Below are 7,263 nucleotides of genomic sequence, written 5' to 3'. Positions count from 1 at the left end.
GCCACAAAAGTGAGAGGAGGCGCAGCTCTCCCGCCTAGAACCGCCGAGAGGAAGAGGACAGCCAATCGTGAAGCGGAAAGCTTTCCGGAAGTAGACGCGCATCCTGTGACGTCGGCACGGGGACCGTGAAGCGTTTCTCGACATTTAATAAATATAATTACTTTACAGAAAATTATTGTTTTTGCTTCTCAAGCTCAAACGCTCTTTCAAACAGCAACAGCTTTGAGTAATGATATTTAATAATGTTAGTTTTTTTTGACGTCGTCGCTAGATGGTGTCGCGCACGCGAAAAAAAAAGAGAAAAGTAGCGGCTGAGGCAGTTTCAAAATGTCGTCCCATCGCAACGTCTGCGTTGGTTCTCGGGTGTCGGATCGTGAAAAGGAGCTTCTGCTGCCTTTTGTGAAAGATCGCGACGCTGTCGTGCCTGCTGGAGCCGTCGTTCACAAGGGAGGACCGGGACGACATGTGGCAGGAGCTAGTAGCGCTTTTGAACGAAGAATTCCCTGCGCGTAACACCAGAGCCCAGTGGCAGGCCCAATGGAGGAATGAGCGCTACTATTCGCAGCAGGGTCTTGCCAAACTCCGAGGGCAGCAGAGGTGAGTGCGAGCACAATTGTATTGTGGTCGGTCATCTTACACGTCCCGCTTGTGCTTTACAGCGGCACCCGAGGCGGCCAGATTTCGGATTACCGCGGCCGTGTCGTGCTCGACACAGACGAGTGTGCGAGGCCCAGAGTTCGGGTGGTCTGAATCGGTAAGCACTGGCTTAGAATATCATTGTTACTTGTATGATGCGAACAAGTGGGCTCATTTGCTTCGAGCCATTACACGCTGTTAGTTTTACTTTTTCAAACAATATCGAGTGGATCACCCGGCCGCCGCGTTAGCTGAGGTGCTAACACGTTGCACCGCCCAGAACAGAATGCGAAACAGCCACATTTGCGGTGATGACGAAAGAACAGCCGCGAACTATATTTCGAAGCTCATTAGAGCACCCTACGTTTTACAACCCATTTCTCAGACCCTCGAGTCGAGTGAGGTGCGTAGCCAGTAGGCTTGCCCCCCCTCCACCCCTCTCTCCGAAGTCTGTGTCATAGCATGCCGCTGTTGAAACATTCTAAAAAAACATTGCTATTGTCCACTTCCACTCCATACTTCTTATTGCACTCAGTGTGTCAATCAAGAAACTTCTTACTATAACAGGTGAGCCCTGCTCCAGCTGCTGCTGGTGTGGCTGAAGAGGATGTGGCCCAGGATCTTCCCCGTGCCCCAACTCGTAAGTTTCGCTGATGTTTTTGATTAACTGTAGATGGTGTTACATGCTCACAGGTGATGCTCATGCGTGCAGGCATATGGTTGTGAAGAGATGACATCTGTGGGCATAAAGACAAAAAGCTGCACGAAAAAAATTTGGCAAACGGTTGCAGGAGCTAGTTAGTTGTATGCATAACTGTCAGATGGAATAAACAGGTGTCCTGCCTTGCAGTTATGGTGAAATGTAGAAAAAAGGTAGCATTGCAAAAATGTTCAACATCTTGAAATGTTTCCCTATTTTGTCAGTTGCTTCAAAAGTGAAACAGAAAATGTGCTATTGCTAAATATACTGTTCAAAAAGCAAGCTCGTTATATAACTTCTTCACATAGCCATCATACACAAATGCACATGTTTGCACCTGTGTTACACCTGCTTGCTGTATGTTTTGCATACTGCAGCAGCTAGGGTTTCGGAAGGAGATTGTGTCAGTCATCGCGTAAAGCCGGGCAAACGATTGTGTAGCCCTGAAAAGGGCTGTTTGGTTGCTTCTCATGCAGAGGTGGTTAGAGGTGTGAGATGCGTTTGATGAGATGAGCGAAAATGAATTCCGGCACCGCTTTGGTCTTTCCAAACGAAGTGCGTTGGTTGTGCGGTGAACCAAGCACCATTCATGGATGCCATTGGGCCAGTGGATTTTCAACACAGAGGAAATTGTTGCACACACTGAAACTCTTCACGAACAGAAGCTTCCAGCGAAGAGTCGGTAGCAGGAAATTTATAGATGATAATGGCAACACATTTCTTGGTTTCCAGCTCATGCCGCAGCTGCGAGATGGGGGCAACCGGCAGGCCGAGGCGCTGGAGTTACTAGCCGCAAACACCAGGCGGCAGGGCCAGGCATCATTGGAAAGCTGCGCCAGGTTCAACTTCTCAGTGACGTGGTCCACGAATTGCAAGGCGTTGGTACCCTCGCCCGGGCCCTCATTGCAGCGGAAGCCACCTGCACAGTGATTTGTAAAGACTAGTTGTACATACATGCAGATTTATTTTTGTTCACATCACGAGCTATGATACGCTTGCTTGCTTCAATGGTGCCCTGCAATTTTTTCTCAGTTAATTTTCTTTTTCTGCATATCAGAAGCACTGATGTGCTGTTTCATTGTACATGCATTCAGCAATTCAGCAGTCATGCATTCAGCAATTTTGTAGTATATGCACATAGTGCACTGTAGTGTATCTTTATGTTTATAGTGTATACGTGTAGAATATTGTGGCACACTGTACGTTTTCTATCGATTTTTACACATCCTAGAAAAAAAGAAATGCGTTTGTGAACGGTCTAGGTTGCACAACAATTTTGAAATATTGCAAGACCAAAAAATAGTTGACGAATACGTGTTCTGTTGCTTAGAAGTGTTTAGGCAATAGGATTGGGTACAAACAGAAATCAATAATAGAGGAAGACATATCAGCAACCAACAACTTGCATTTTTTTAGCGAGTTCGATTAATACCGGTTCGACTGTGCCTTGTTTTCATGTAATACAATGACTTTCGTGCTGCGAGACGCGTGTGTTGCTGCAGAGGAGCAGCAGGCACTTTGTAGTAACTCCATTTGTATATTATAAAAGGAAGCTACTTTTATATTCTTTTCCTTGGCATTAAATTTAAGGGATATTTATTTACTTTGCTTTTTATGTGCATTGCTCGCGATACTTGTAATAAAATTTCACTTCTTACACCACCCTTGTTGTTCACCTCATTTAAAAGCACGATCCTTGTTGCACTAAAGCTAGCGCATGTTGCTGTGCTGATTCAACAGCCTTTTCAGGTTACCACTTTGGCTCCGAATGGCGCCATGTGCCATTCACAGGTGAGCTCTCACTTGTGCTTAGTGTGAAGCACCATATTTTACAACCTGGTCGAAGTATGTCATCAGCATGGCATTGTGTGACAAGGGGCATAGGTCGGCAAACTCACTCATGAGTCGATTCACTCAGATTCAGATCGAGCTGTGAGTCCGGGTGAGTAATACATTGGTGAGTTCGATTCCGGGTGAAAACATTTTAGTGAGCCTGAGTCCGAGTGAATCCGCTTGAGGAAAATTTTGGTGAGTCTGAGTGAGCCCCAAGAGCAAAATATATTTCACGAGTGAGTAAGGGTGAGCTTCACATTTTTTGCCAACCTATTCAAGGGGGTTATTCATTGATAGGAGAATGCTGTTTCGTTGATATGTGCAGCAAACATTTGAAGTGTAGTAAAAAAAACAGCCTTTTGTTTATGCCAGTGACAAACACAATGAACAAAGACAAACACGCACCACACAATGCTGCCGAGGTCGTTGCAGGCGGCGGCGTACTCTGCGCAGATGCTCAAGCATGCAGGCCCGGTGGTTCTCGAAACAGGTTCACTACACGGTTGCGCTGCTGCTGGCTCCCGTTGTGGTGGTGGTGGTGGTAGCTCAGCTGCTGCTGGCAGCAGCTCAGCATCGTCTGTGTCGTCATCGTCCCCTTCGAGAACAGGCTTATGTGCCGCCAACGCAATGTCGTGCAGAGCTGCACAAGCAGCAATGATGCTTGTGCAGCTCTGCACAAGCTTACAGCGTTGCACCACTCCACAACATTGCGCATGGCGGTGTGGGCCTTGTTGTAGTGGTTATCAGGGGTGCCACGAGCTGGGCGTCCGGGCACTGGTGTCAGGAGTCACGGTTCTAATGTATAGCTGGAGTCTCCTGCACGAGGGCGGCATGACAGCTGTAGTGATAACGTCTTGAATGTGGCAAGCATTGACAGCACTTACCAAGCAAGCCGAAGTTTTGCTTCCAGGTGCTGACGGAGAGGGCTCCCCCGCCATACCCACGAGTCATGACATGACCCCAGGAAACATGGACTGACATCCAGAGGTCGGCATCACATGTCTGCAGAATTCAATTCAGTCAAAATTGTACCCATAAATGACCTTGGGTACAATGGTGCGTATTATGTTAATGTAACTACATCTGTCTGCACTGTTACTGACTGTTGAAACATAGTTATGAACAAATCATCGACAGGGTAGGACTTGTACCATAAGTTCTAACACGAGGACAATGCAGTGTCAAAGGGTAGTCTGCATGTTTACTGCTTGGAACAACCCATCTTCCAGCCACCAAAGCCTTTTAACCAAATTACTGCTGTATGTTTAAGGCAATGTATCACAAAATATCTACAACACGAAAAACTTCGACTGAAAAAAGGGTTATGAAACAATGCGCAATTTAATGTATGTACATGCTCGGGCGCGTTCCGAGGGACCGAAGTAAAGTTTATTCATCCATCTATATAATGATCCATGTAACGTCCATCACGACAATGAACAATAAGGGCATACTACGGCACATTCTGGGAGCGCTAATCTCAACAAATACAAATCGAGAATCAAGCTTCGGGTACACATGGCGAACGAGCAACGGTAATATTGTGCACTGTGCAGGCCGCTGAACCAAAGTGTACTCCGCGTCACATGATTTCATCGCTTATCCTAAGCGAAGTGCCCTGAAACGATCCAATTCCCGTTCTGGATAGATCTAAAATACCGCTCCCACTATACTCAGTTGCAACAGCCTCAGTAAAGCGGAAAGTTTAAGCGATATAAATGAAACAATTCGCTACGCATACAATGCATGGATAATACTCACGATCGTGGTGTTGAATGCGTAGAGTCCCTTCCCCGACATGTAATGCGTCGTGTCCGCGGAGCTCAGGCCATGGGGCTTCGGGATTGCGATGAGCGTACCATCCACGCACCCGACCACAACGGGAATCCGCCCGAGCCGAGCGAACGCCGCCTTTGTTCGCTCCTTCGCGTCCGTGGTCTCGGGAAAGGCCACCCACCGTTTCTGCCCGCCAACGACAGTAATGGCGTGTGCCACCTCGTGGATGGTTTCGCTGACGGACGACTGCGACAGGCCGATGAATTACTCGCTGCCGACAGCTCGCTGGAAGCATCCGCTGGCAAAAAATCTCAGCGCAGACAACACCTTCCGCTCTCTTGAAATCCCACTGGCTCGTTGGCACCCGATGACGGGGTCGAGTTCGTCGCACAACCAACGTACCGTACGTTTCGAGAAACGAAAGCGACGCCGGAATTCACACTCGCTCATCTCTTCAAACGCATTTCGCACTTCCTACCATTCTGCATCTGCTTCGAGAAACGCCAACGTAGCAAGGAAGCACGGTTGCAAGCGCCATTTTCTCAAAATCAGCTGTTGCGGCAGCCGCAACCGCCGCATCACTCGAAATACATGCCGTGCGACGCCATTGTTCGCTCGAGAGACTTTTAGCAGACGACGTGCTCGTTATGACGCGGCATGACGTCACCAAAAAAGAAAACATCAAGAAAAAAAAGAAATGGCCACGCCCCTTAGAGTGGCGTGAGTTGTCCGGCTTCAGCCAATCGCGTGCGATCATCAGAACGAACGCGAACGAACGGCGCAGAACAGAGATCTCCGATCGCCCCCTTGCCCTCACTTCCCATGCCCGCCTGCTTAATATACTACACATGGATGCTTCACCCTCCATCGCTTCTCTCCACTGTACTACACATGGCTATGCTATGCCCCCCTCATCCACACTGCCCATTCCCACCTCTCGTTATACTTTACTGCACGTGGCTATGCTATGCGCTCTACCCTCCTCCTCATCACTCTTTCTCACTGCTATACTATACTTAGGGCTCCATGTTTTCGGAGTTTATTTTTCTTGAAATTCTGAGGGTACTTTGTTGGCGAAAATTCGGCGTTTATCGGAGTTGTTCGTAATTTCCCGATTCTCCGAAATTCCAAGTTTAATTCTTCATTATTCTCAATACTCCAATATCTTAGATCAAATGATATCTGAGCACGAAAAGATTATAACACATGAAGCGTGTTTTAGATATCTGGAAGATAGCAACAAATTGTAGTGTTACACGAAGTGAGGCTGGCAGCTAACTGTTTTGTATCCGATCTCGCGTAACTACATAACGCTGGTGCAAGAGAATACGGCACTCGGACGGCATTGTGAGTAGGTGGGCTGTGGGTATTGTCGTCAGGCAAGGGGAAGCGCGAGAGTGCGTCGGTGTCAGCATGCTGGCGTCCGTTGCGGTACAGCACGCGTATATCGTAGTACTCTAGGCGAAGTGCCCAGCGGGCGAGGCGGCCTGATGGATCCTGCAATGACGAAGACCAGCATAGTGCATGGTGGTCGGTGATGACATCAAATGGGCGACCATACAAATAAGGTCGGAACTTCGTAAGGGCCCAGATGATCGCCAGGCATTCCTTTTCGGTGACGGTGTAATTGGTCTCGGCTCTAGTAAGCGTACGGCTTGCGTATGCCACGAGATATTCGGGGAACCCTGGTTTGCGCTGCGCAAGGACAGCGCCAAGGCCAACACCGCTGGCGTCTGTGTGTACCTCTGTAGGGGCCGTTGGGTCGCAGTAGCGTAGTATGGGAGGCGACGTCAACAAACGACGGAGCTTCGCGAAAGCGTCGTCGCACTCTGACAACCACGAACTGAGGGGCCCGTTATTTCCGAGGAGCTTCGTCAGCGGCTATATGGTAGTCGCGAAGTTTCGAATGAAACGCCGAAAGTAGGAATACAGTCCTACGAAACTGCGCAGTTCTTTGACGGACGTAGGTTTGGGGAACTCGGTCACGGCTCGAAGCTTGGCTGGATCGGGAAGAATACGGTCCTTGGACACGACGTAACCGAGTATTCTCAGCTGCCGTGCTGCAAATCGGCACTTCTTTAGATTCAATTGCAGACCGGCGTTGCTCAAACGTGTTAAAACATGCCCCAGGCGTTAAAGATGCGTGGAAAAGTCCGGAGCGAAAACAACGACGTCGTCGAGGTAGCACAAGCATGTGTGCCATTTCAGGTTGCGCAGAACGGTATCCATCATGCGCTCAAAGGTGGTGGGCGCATTACACAGCCCAAATGGCATGACGTTGAATTTGTACAAGCCGTCGGGCGTGACAAAGGCGTTCT

The 7,263-nt window shown here is 48.6% G+C and overlaps 2 long non-coding RNA genes across 2 annotated transcripts; one reads left to right on the top strand and one right to left on the bottom strand.

Moving 5' to 3' along the window:
- Positions 1-713: 713 nt before the first annotated feature.
- Positions 714-2,189, top strand: LOC125756492 (uncharacterized). The gene is made up of 3 exons (XR_007414547.1): positions 714-754; positions 1,204-1,276; positions 2,069-2,189. It is a non-coding gene; the product is annotated as an uncharacterized LOC125756492 (long non-coding RNA).
- On the bottom strand, positions 2,074-4,187 carry LOC125756491 (uncharacterized). Its single transcript, XR_007414546.1, has 3 exons — positions 4,054-4,187; positions 3,575-3,985; positions 2,074-2,255 (listed from the first exon to the last, which is right to left on the bottom strand). It is a non-coding gene; the product is annotated as an uncharacterized LOC125756491 (long non-coding RNA).
- Positions 4,188-7,263: the final 3,076 nt, after the last annotated feature.

The sequence above is a fragment of the Rhipicephalus sanguineus genome, unplaced genomic scaffold (assembly GCF_013339695.2).
Source record: "Rhipicephalus sanguineus isolate Rsan-2018 unplaced genomic scaffold, BIME_Rsan_1.4 Seq10492, whole genome shotgun sequence".
NCBI classification, from domain to species: domain Eukaryota; kingdom Metazoa; phylum Arthropoda; class Arachnida; order Ixodida; family Ixodidae; genus Rhipicephalus; species Rhipicephalus sanguineus.
Note: the sequence above shows the minus strand (reverse complement) of the source record. Positions and strands in the feature narration are given on the sequence as shown.